Raw genomic sequence first — 13,059 nt, 5'->3', positions numbered from 1 at the left:
CTTTGTTCTGATTGGATGTTCAAATGACATGACAAAAATTATCCAATATGGCAGCTGTGGCACAGCTGTGGGACTGTGTTTGGTTATAATGTATGCTTGTTGCGTTTTAAAATTTGTAGGAAGAGAAACAACAAACAAAAAGTTAGTTAATGGTTATACTGCCTTTTTAAATAGTTTTCATATTATATTTTTGGACTTATTTACATAGAAGAGATGATTGTTGCATGCCAATGTGAAAGCTCATCAAACTGTGCCTAGTATGAGTGCCGCAGATCTCGCTTATTCAAAGCTAAAGAATCTTTCACTGGTAAGTGTTTTATAAATAGTTGATCAAATTTTGTTATGATATTTGAACATAGCCACTTTGCCCGACGCAAGTGATTGCGAAATTTATTAGTCGTTATACGGGCTCCGATACCTACCTTGAACCTACCAAAATACATAAGTAGTATGTAATACTTTTATTTACATAATTTGATTACCATCAAAATTTCTATCAATATTCACCTAATATATTGTCTTCTTGTCTTCGTAAGTATATTTATTATATAATTTTATTTTCAGAAAATACGTATTTAGTTAAAAATTTTTCCGACAATTAATGTTCAGAAATCATTTGTGGCATTTTTAATGTGTTTTTTGGCACTGTTTTAATAAAAATGTTATATTAATTTCGTTTATAATCATATAATAGAAGTATAACTTCTTACGTGCGTACAAAGTACACACACATTCTTTATTTTCTTATCTCTGATGCTAATCTTTCTATTCTGAAGAAAACGGCATTTTTTACCAAACTACAAAAATTCGTTATTCGCTTTTAACTCCTTTTTTTTAAACTAATCATTCTTTTAAATCGGTCAAACTTATAGAACCTATTAAGAATACATAAGTAAAGAAGACCAAATAAGGTCAATAACTAATTTTAATTAGGGTGGTGATTAAAGCTTTGTTTCCGATCACTTTTTCGCTTAAAATAGGGACTGACATTCCTTTCATTATAGGTCACGTAATTTTTGAGCTGGAGACTTCTTTTTTATTTCTGGAGATAAATATTTTTAAATATACTTTAAAATTGTTGAAACAAGTTATCCTCGAAAAAAGTATAGTTTATCCGTCTTTTGACTTTGAAACTACAATATTTAGCATTTGACGAAGAAGAGCCAACATAATAAAATATAACTGGGTTATTATTGGTCGTATAGACAATTAAAAAAAAACAGTTGTGTTTATTTTTTCAAAAGGTACATTTTTGTTAAGTAAAGTTGTTAGCAGAAAACTGATTAAAAACAATTGATTTTTTCGATATACATAAAACTAACACTTTCGATAGCGAATAAATCGAAAACTATTAATTTTATCAAAAAAATGTATAGAAGATTTTTTACTTAAAGAAGGATTAATGTTTTTACCAACTGTTGCGGTCAAAATATAATAAAAAATTTCCACCCCTAAGATGGGGTGGCAACCACCCCATGGTAAAAGGTCTATTGGTCTATACACTAATTATCCTCAAATTTTCAAGCAAATCGATCCATTCTGTAAAAACTGCGAGGTTTTGTCCTGTTTTAAGCTTCATTACTTGGACTATTAGTACCTACTTTTCGTACGTGAACATTTCATTTTCGTCCTTTGGTTACCTATTCAATATGAAAATAGCCAAAACGGTCAAAATTTTACAAAAAAGTTTGAACTTTTTTGAAACCATTTTTAATAAACTTGGTTATTAATATTAAAGCTTTTCTGGTAATGCTGAATAAAAAAGTCAATTTAAGCGTTTGGCTATTTTTCAATACGTTCAACATCGAGTTTTAAAATACAAAAGTATGAGATGAAAGTCAAGTACCCAATAGTCTAAGAGCTAGTGAACCTTCCGACTAACGGTCGTCCTGTAAGGCTAGAAATTTTTCTAGTGATAATTCATAGCACATCAAGGCTAAAAACCATGACCTGGCAGGCCTCAGCGGTGCACGTGTATCTACCAGGTGAATCGAAAAGTGCAAAGGACATCGCACACATCTTATGGGAAATATAATGTCACTCAAATTCAATAAAATTTATACCAATAGATTCGTTTTAAATTAACGATCAAATCTTATCATTGCGCCAACTGTATTAAATAGTGTGATGTTAATGTGCCTTTTAGGTCCAAACTAATTAAAACTCTCTTTCTTGGTTCAGATACATTATATTTACATTCAAGTCCATCAATGACTAACTATAACAACGTGTTTACATATAACAGTAACGACCTAGTACAATAATTAAATACTGAGTACAATAATCTTTCTCCACCGAGTTAATGTTTATATACACATTTAAATAATAACAAAACATGACAATTCAATGTTACTTGCGGTTATTGATACAAGAACAGATACTACATGGATTAATGACTTTGAATGAGTTTTAAACATATTTTGTACAGGGTGATATTATAATACCACACCTCCCCGTTTTGTTAAAATTACATATTTTTAAAATAAGATTGATTGTCTATCATCGCCGTTTTTTTAAAAAAAAGAAAGTCCTAAGAAGAGAAGAAGAATATCTGAGTGTATATCCCTCTTTCCCTTTCACAGAGTGTTTATGATTACCTAATACTATTTTCAAAAATTAAATTTCCTAACTATCCTAACTAACTGTAACATGGTACATTTCAGATCAATCGATTTTTCCCTAAACATGTATATTCTTTTTCCTATTTTACACAAAAGTTCATATTTTCCCTATACTAAACTGGTATTTTATAACCTATTAGTAGTTTCGTCCTTTTTTTTTTCGTTCACTAATTCACTTCATCAAAACAGTGTCCACAGTGAATGAAATTGATCCTAACTTTTAAATAGTCTTTTAGTGCCTATCAGCCGTAACTAATCTAATTGTAATAAAATCTCGACTTTAATACTTCCTAAGCTAAGCTAAATATTACCTAAACTTCTATTAAATGGTATATAAAAAAAGAATTTAACGTTACTTTACTATTTCATCTTATTATTTCAGTCTTATTTTGATTTATTTATATACGCCTTACTAACTTTAAAATATTGTACCTATAATAAAAATTTAATCTCTCTAAGAACTTCACTTTTTGTGTCCCTTTGCTTACTATCTACTAACACTATTGTAAGATATTGTCTATCCTTAATTCAAACACTTCCATTTTACGCGAAAATTTAACCTGAATTCATTATATGCATTTAAAAATAAGTTATTTATAATTTACGTTACTTTAGAAAAAAAATTACAACTTTAATTCTTAGACAAAAATTCAGTGATTAGCTACTTATTTGCTTAGTATCTTCTTAATTTTGCTTGTTTATTTTGGCATTTTTTATGTTTCTTCTTTCATTTTTCCCACATATTTTATTAAAAATTCTCTTTTTTTCTCTTCTTCTTCTTGTCTGGTACTATAACTATATTTCTTCATTTTTCTCCACATAATAACACTTCTACAGTGTACATAATTCATCTTCATATAACAATCATTTGTCATTTAATCATCAATATATCATTTCATAATATAACATCATAATAATCACTTCCTTTACTTATCCCTCAATGCCTACGTTCGACTAATCAAAGTGGCTTTACTCGAGAGAAAAGTTCCAATTCTTCTACATATTCCATATAACAATCATAATACTCAATACTAGCCACGAAACCTCTACAATCTACCTTAACAGAAGCGGGTATAACATCGTTGGCTAGATCAAATTCTTTTACAAATTTCACAACCTCAATCCCTTGCTTTGAGGCCGTTGTTTATTCACGAATAATCATGAATAAAATAGGTACTCTCAAAACACAGAGTGGGTCTCTAATAAGCTTTCAAGCTTCTATAAATCACTTAGTACCTTCCCAATTTGACAAGAGCAGTGGGTTTCTTATTGTCTCTAGTTGCCTCATAATATTTAGCTTATAATATTGTTAGTTCTTCTTCTTATCTATATAGTCCTCCAGATTCCTTATCTCGACGCATCAGGTCGGTTCGTTAAAAATAAATCTCTTGCTTATAGCAATGTTTGTCTTAAAGCTCTTATATCAACGTATGTCATCACTAATCATTATTCATTAAAAAAATATCATTTATCACTCAAAAAAATATTAATTCAGGTTCATCTCATACAAAATTTAACACAAAATCGATGAAAATGTATCTATAGAATCAATAAATATCAATAATAAAAACAACTGGCTAATAAAAATTCAATAATAGTATACCTATTCGACAAAAATTCGATAAAAATTCAAAAATAGCATATGCAAAAGTTAGATAAAAATATTCAAAATAAGTCTATATCTCAAACTTCGATAGAAATTTTTGGAAAAAATTCGATATTCCATAAAATATTCAAAAATAACCGTACTAAAAATCGAAATCGGATAGAGATTTTTCAAATAAATTCAATAAAGATTCGAAATTCAATAAGGATTCAAGAATAGCATATATAATAAACTTCTATAAAAATATTCAATTCAAAAGTCACTTCATATTTCAAAATTTATAGATATTCTTAAAAGAAAATCGATACTTCATAAATTGAGCAAAGATAAATATTCAATTTTCAATAATAATATAAAACGAGGGAAGCATTTTTAATAAAGATAGACATTCTTACTTACGTTTTATCACTTTGTCTTTGTTCCCTGGGTTCTCTGCATCTTCGTCCTGGTCCATCTTCGCCGTCTCCGTTTCCAATTTTTTGCAGCCATCTCTGCTCCTTTCAGAAGACCTCCTCTAATCTGCAGGATCAGCCATGTATTAAATAGTGTGATGTTAATGTGCCTTTTAGGTCCAAACTAATTAAAACTCTCTTTCTTGGTTCAGATACATTATATTTACATTCAAGTCCATCAATGACTAACTATAACAACGTGTTTACATATAACAGTAACGACCTAGTACAATAATTAAATACTGAGTACAATAATCTTTCTCCACCGAGTTAATGTTTATATACACATTTAAATAATAACAAAACATGACAATTCAATGTTACTTGCGGTTATTGATACAAGAACAGATACTACATGGATTAATGACTTTGAATGAGTTTTAAACATATTTTGTACAGGGTGATATTATAATACCACACAACTCTCTATTTTCAAAAATAAGAGCAGAAATTGATATAAATAAATCTGAAATCAAATGGGTAGGTACATAAGTTAGAGAGAGAAAAAATATTTTAAAATACCCAGATTTTCGGTACTCCATAAATCAGCGGATAAGTTTCACTAATCCGCTTAGGCCCAGCGGGATTTAAGCTGTTATGAATAGCACTCAGAGCAATAATGATTGTAAACTAACATTTTATTGACTCCAAAAATGTGATTTCGATAAAATTTAATTGCAATTTGCGCCGTAATTAATCATAATTAAGAGTTGGCGCAATGATAAGAATTGATCGTTATATTAAAACGAATCTAATCGTATAAATTTTATTGAATTTGAGTGACATTATATTATCCATAAGTTGTGTGCGATGTCCTTTAGGGGGTAAAATAAACTTTCTCCTGTAAGGTTTAAATTTAAGTATGTGTTTGAGTAACTTATTTAGAAGAAATGTGTACAATGACAGGCGATTCTGAAGAGCATAAGACCTTGCCAGGCGAGGGGAAATATTAGGGGTTTTTCCTAAAATTATTCTTTTTGCATCGAACAAATTTTTCTTAGGTTTTTTGAATAATTCCAAACAGAAAAGGTCTTTAGTGATTTTTCTCTTAAGTTAATAGTTTTTGTTATATAAGCGATTGAAAATTTTGAAAATTGCGATATCGGCCATTTTTAACCCTAAATCGGACATTTATCTAAAAATTTCAAAGTTGCCAAGGTAGGTAGATATTCTTTAAACATTGATTGATGAAATCCCGAAGAGTTATTTGCAATAAAATATCGAAAACCCCTTTGTTTTTTTAATTGCTAATCAAGCGGGCGCGTCACTGTAGTATAAGTGAGGACGTTTGAGTTGGCATAAATTCATTATCTCGAGAATGGGCAAATTTCAAGAGAAATCCTCAGACAGGTCGATTTTTATTTTTAAATTAAGACTTTTTGGCATATATGTAATACTAGTGACGTCATCCATCTGAGCGTGATGACGTAATCGATGATTTTTTTAAATGAGGGTAGGGGTTGTGTGATAGCTCATTTGAAAGGTTATTTAATTCTCTATTCATTAATATAAACATTAACATAATTATTTATACAGGGTGTACAAAAACTTCTTTTTTATTAAATTAACTTTGATTAAATTTGACAAATAGAAGAAAAATTTTTTTTGTACACCCTGTATAAATAATTATGTCAACCTAAAATTAAATAACCTTTCAAATGAGCTATTACACAACCCCTACTCTTATTTAAAAAAATCATCGATTACGTCATCACGCCCAGATGGATGACGTCACTAGTATTATATATATGCCAAAGAGTCCTAATTCAAAAATAAAAATCGACCTATCTGAGGATTTCTTTTGATTTGCCCATTCTCGAGATAATGAATTTATGCAAACTCAAACGTCCTCACTTATACTACAGTGACGCGCCCGCTTGATTAGCAATTAAAAAAACAAAGGGGTTTTCGATATTTTATTGCAAATAACTCTTAGGGATTTCATCAACCAATGTTAGAATATCTACGTACCTTGGCAACATTGAAATTTTTAGATAAATGTCCGATTTAGGGTTAAAAATGGCCGATTTCGCAATTTTCAAAATTTTCAATCGCTTATATAACAAAAACTATTAACTTAAGAGAAAAATCACTAAAAACGTTTTCTGTTTGGAATGTATCAAAAAACTTAAAAAAATTTGTTCGATGCAAAAAGAATAATTTTAGGAAACACCCCTAATCTTTCCCCTCGCCTGGCAAGGTCTTATGCTCTTCAGAATCGCCTGTCAGTGTACACATTTCTTCTAAATGACTTACTCAAACACATACTTAAATTTAAACCTTACAGGAGAAAGTTTATTTTACCCCCTAAATTTGCACTTTTCGATTCACCTGGTAGATACACGTGCACCGCTGAGGCCTGCCAGGTCATGGTTTTTAGCCTTGATGTGCTATGAATTATCACTAGAAAAATTTCTAGCCTTACAGGACGACCGTTAGTCGGAGGGCTCACTAGCTCTTAGACTATAATATGTAGTTTCAAAATGCACAATCCCATTTCGCAAGCAAAAATTTATTCTTATTATAATTTTTAGGATATTGTTGACGTGTTAGACACGTTGAATGTTACGAGGAACACTCCCAAATGCTAATTTACAATGTATAAACTTTGTAAATCCCAAATCATGATTTACAAAGTTTATACATTGTAAATCATGATTCGGGAGTGCTCCTTGTAACATTCAACGTGCTTTGGTTTTTGTATAATTTGTTTTTAAGGAGAATAACAAGTTGTTAAAAATAGGATTTAATCGATAACTTACCCATATAAGTAAAAAACAACTCTACATACCTGAAACAAAAATTAAAACAGAATTAGACACTTTTTATCGTATATAATATCACAAGAGAGAAAATTTTGCCGGCAATATTTTCGACTGGTATGAAAGTTTGTTGCCTGGCAATTTTCGCGAATTAAATTTTGACTTAAATCACGAGACGTCAGTCGGGTGATTTTGTCAAAATTTCATAAGCGAAAATTACCAGAAGGCAAAGAACTTGAATGAGACCAGGAGAAAATTTTGCCGGTAAATAATTTTCTCTCGAATGATATTCGACAAGACTATTTCACGAGACAATTAATGCACCATATCAACGAAATATAATCTTTATTTATTTGTTATTACCAGACACTTTCGTGACGGATCTGTCATAATTTTGTCGCTGAGAAATCACGTCGCTAAGGAGTTTTGTCAGTAGGAAACGATTCGTTGCTATGACGTTTTATCAAAGGTAATACCACGAGTCCTTTAAATTTTATCGATAAATTTTTTTGTTTTCACGAAAACTTCTTTATTTGGTAAAATTACGAAAACAAACCGAATAAAATCACGAGTCCGAAGGACGAGTTTATCCATTTCGGTTTGTTTGAGTGATTTTACCCTAAATAAAAAAGTTTAAGTATGAAAACGAAAAAATTTATCAAGCAAAATTTAGAGGACGAGTGGTATTTGAAAAGATTATTTTGTGAATCAATATGTATTATTAGTAAATACGGGCATCTGTGAAATATTTTTAAGACAACTAGGATCAATGTCTTAAGTAGGTTATAGATAAATTACTTATTTTATGATTTAAAAATGAACCAATTTATTTATTATATTGTTAATACATAAAAAACTGTTTAAATCGAAAATGAACAATTATTAAAAACACAATTTTTATAACTATATGAGATTTTCCAATGTCGTTCGTAACGTATTATGTGAAATTTAGGGTACCTTAAGTTTTATCAGGGAAGAGACTGTTTTGTCAAGGAAGAGGCTGTTTTATCAGTATTACACTCAATGATTGGCTAGAACGACGCGTGGTGATTGGCTGAAAAAGCAAAAACGTCAGAATTTGACAGGTGAAAAGAATAATCAGTTAAAAACAGTCTAGTGAAATAGTCGAAAGTAAAAATATTCATTGCACTTTAAAAATATGTTCATTATAGTACCTAGGTGAGCATTCGATGCTAAATTTGCAGTTACTGAAGCGTCATGTGGACCTATAGTTTAGAGTCTAGGGTAATAAAAGGTTTTTTTATATGACACTTGAACAGCTAGGGTACTGCAGCGTTTTTTCGACAGGTAATACCTATTAGAACAGATTGTAACTATTTATTATTAATTAACAAATACGGTTTTCTTAGTACAAACACCGAGAGAATGGAAAAAGCTTTAAAATGACGTATTGCAAAGTTTAATATACTTTAATATACTCATTTATTGTTAATGGTACATTCCATGTCAAATCACTCAGGCAAAAAATTTTGGATCTCCGATTTGTCTGAAAATTGGTATATAGCTTCTGCGGGACGTAAAAAAAAGATATTTAAGGTCAAAAATCTTCTTCTTCTTTTTTTCTAAAAATGTTATTTTATGCGATTTTACAGTTATTTGGGGTTTATTTAAACAAATTTGCATTTTCTGTCGTAAAGTATCAATGAAAAACATAATATTTTAATAGAAAGGACTCAAAAATGTCATTATATGTCATTAGAACAAGTTATTTTGAATCAAAACAAGTTTTTGATCAAATTTTATAGTGTAAAAAACGTTAAAATACCGTTTTTTACATTTTCCTCCAAAAGATAGGACTTTAAGTGGTTAGAAGGATTTGAATTATATTACAATACCAAAAAAGTTACATGCAGTAATATCAGACTCAAAAGTATATATTAGTCCAGTCGGAATAGCATTTGACCTTGAATGCCGAGCTGCCCAAAATTTTATTTTTCTGATCTTTAGGGGAGTCAATAGTACCCTAAAGTTAAAATCACGAATGAATTCCTCCGTTACGTTAGCCGCCATCTTGATTTTAACGAGAACCTGTTTTGCAAAATATGCAAAACTTTTCGACAAAAATGGTAGAAACTGAAATTGTTCCAAATAAATCGTGTTTACAATTATTACAATTTCTTTCTAACAATTTTTGTCGGGAGGTCGATATTTTCGAGTTAATTGTACTTACAGTAGACGCCTATATTTTTGACTATAATATTGCATGTAACTTTTTTGGTATTGTAATATAATTCAAATCCTCACCACTTACAAGTCCTATGTTTTGTCTATTTGTGGGCAAATTTTCAGCCAAATCGATGATAATGTATTTTGGGAATCGAGGAAAATGTAAAAAACGTTTTTCTTAACGTTTTCTACACTATAAAATTTGATCAAAAGCTTGTTTTGAATCAAAGTAACTTGTTATAATGCTATATAATGACATTTTTGAGTCCCTTCTATTAAAATATTATGTTTTCCATTGATACTTTACGATACAAAATGCAAATTTGTATAAATAAACACCAAATCACTGTAAAATCGCATAAAATAACATTTTGAGAAAAAAAAGAAGAAGATTTTTTTACCTTAAATATCTTATTTTTACGTCCCGCAGAAGCTATATACAAATTTTCAGACAAATCGGAGGACCAAAATTTTTTTTGCTCCAAAATTGAGTGATTTGAAGTGGAATGATCCTAATATAATTGCGAAAAAAGTTGAAATTTCAAAAAAATTAATTTCGCAATAACTATTGTAAAAATAAGTGTACAGCTTTGAATTTTTTGTCAAATGAGGGTTCTTTGGTGCTTAATATGTGACAAAAATTTCAAAGCGATTTATTTAATTGTTTAAATTTTATTCAAATTGTTTATTCCAGACAGCTTTTTTTTTGCAATAACATAAGTCAGAAAAAATAATGCTAGAACCATGCTAGAGGAGTCAAATAAAAAAGTATGGGCTAAATTTTGAAATTGGTTTAAAAAAAGTGAATAAAAAATGCATTTATTAATATTAAATAATTATGCAAAGCTATGGTCCATTTTTCCTTATAAACTTTTGTATACATATATTAATATTTTTTTATATAATAAATTATATGTACATATTTATTATAATATTTCATAAATTATTATATACATAATATCATTACTTGGTAGTTTGCACCTAAAACACGATAACAAGATTTTTTTGAAAAAAGTTATTCAATAAGTTTATGAGGAAAAATTGACGATACTTTTGCATACTTATTTATTACTAATAAATGCATTTTTAATTCACTTTTTTTAATTCAATTTGAAAGTTTAGCTCATGCTCTTTCATTTGATACCCCTAGAATGGTCCTAGAGTAATTTCTTTCTGGCTTATGTTATTGAAAAAAGCCCTCTGGGATAAACAATTTGAATAAAACTTAAACATGAGTGAATCGCTTTGAAATTTTTATCGAGTATTAAGCACCAAAGATCCCTTATTTGACAAAAATTTCAAAGCTGTACACTTATAGTTACAATAGTGATTACGAAATTAACTTTTTTGCAATTTCGACCTTTTTTTCGCAATTACATTAACAATAAATGAGTATATACAAATTAGTTATGCGCCATTTTAAAGATTTTTCCATTCTCTTAAATATGTTTGTACTAAGAAAACCATGTCTTACTGTTTTCCATTAATTTGAAAAAAGGGCCGTTTTTGACACTAAATTGTTTATAAATAAAAATGGCCACCAGATCCTACGCAGAAAATAGTTACAGTTTGTTCTTATAGGTATTACCTGTCGAAAAAACGCTTCAGTACCCTGGTACCCTGGCGGTTGAAGTGTCACGAACAGGGTATATTTTTGTCTTATTACCCTGGCATACTATTCGCTTGTTAAGATTTGGTCCTAAAACCAAAAAAAGAACCAAAACAAAATATTTCCATTTTAGTAGGGATTTTCCATTTTTAATTTATTTTCCATTTCCAAAAAACATTTTTTTTCGATTATAGCGCCTATCCATAATTCTCTAAAAGTTGCTTATTTTTACGTATAAGAATTTCAAATTCTGCAATAAAAAATGGGAGCTTATATTTAAGATTTTAAAATAACCCCCACCCCAGGTCCGTGGGGGGAAGTGTTCCTGTCATTAGACAGATTTATGAAAAGTATTGAACACGTAGTTTTCAGTTTTTCGATCTGATGTTCATTTCGGGGTTCCTATTTAAAATTTTAAAGTCACCATCTTTGGTGACTATCTTTTGGTGACTCAAGTTTGGTATCTATCATTCGATACAATTTTGAAAAATATTGAAATCGCCCATTTCCTTACGCCTCGGTCAAATCGTCAGATTTTTTAAATATACACTACTTAACTTACCTTGTCTTTGTCTTAATCTGACGTTTTCGACTTTTTCTAAGGATAGATTTTTTACGGACTGTGCCAAAGCACGCCCCTGTATTAAGAGTCCATATACCTATAGTAGGGATATAGGTATTTACAGGGTACAAGGTTTCTCCCCATGTGATTTTCTGACCTGCTCGAGTAACGTGCAAAATCCCCTCTTGGGCTCCCCTACCATTAGCGTTTTGCAAATAAAAGGTATTGTAGGTAATATGTCGTTTGTTAAAAATAAGATATTGTCTTTTTCTCTTAAATTGTAAGAGTCGGAAGATTACCAAAAATGTGTTTAATATTGTCAATAGTATGGATAGAAAAATCGTTATATATTTTAGCAATGCACAAGTTATAAAACACAACTTAATAACATCTTTTTTTAGCGAGAACGTTGTCCAAGCCTGCGGAGAAAAAATAAGAATAAGGAACATCGACCCCTGAAAAAGGAAAAGTAGAGGAAGAGGGAGAAGTTGTAAAAGCTGCCAATACGCTTATTGATCTTTATCAATACTTCTTTCAACTGGGTTTTGTGTAAATTCCTATTAATGGATATTTTTATTATTCTGCAGATTAGAAGCATCTTAACTCAGTTTTAATAACTTAAATTAATTATAGTTTAAAATACAACATAAGGTCGAACTCCACCGATTTCTTTATATTAATGGATAAAATTATGGATTATTTGATATGTAATTTAGTATGTTAACCATTATAAAAGCAAGGGGTACCCGATATAATTTTGTTATGACTATAATTAATTACATAATAATTAAAACATTAGGTTTTTTTATAAATTAAAAAAAATTGGCCCGGGCTGATATTATTTTAGATTGTTTGGATTATTCGAAACAAAAAAGGACTTTTCTAATTTTTCTCTTAATTTCATCGTTTTCGAGTTGTAAACAATTTAAAACTGAAAAAATATAGAAAGATGACGATTTTCAAGGCTCCAATACATAACATAGATAAGTAAAAAATATCATTTTTGAATTTACGAAGTACCTAAATTGAATTTCAAACATTATTTTATCATTTACTGATAGGTATTTTGGACTTATTTCATGTAAATCGGACTGTAAATACAGCCCGATCGCATGTCTTCCCCTTCCCATTTAGTCCAGAAAGCCACTGCGCATCCGCTAGGAAAAATATTCTAATTCAGATTTTTTGCACAATCTTACTCAAAAAGGACTCCTTTTAACAAATTTGCATGTTCCCAGGACCAAAAGGTGGTCAAAAATT

The sequence above is a fragment of the Diabrotica virgifera genome, chromosome 9, assembly GCF_917563875.1.
Source record: "Diabrotica virgifera virgifera chromosome 9, PGI_DIABVI_V3a".
NCBI classification, from domain to species: Eukaryota; Metazoa; Arthropoda; class Insecta; order Coleoptera; family Chrysomelidae; genus Diabrotica; species Diabrotica virgifera.
This window is presented reverse-complemented; position numbering follows the sequence as displayed.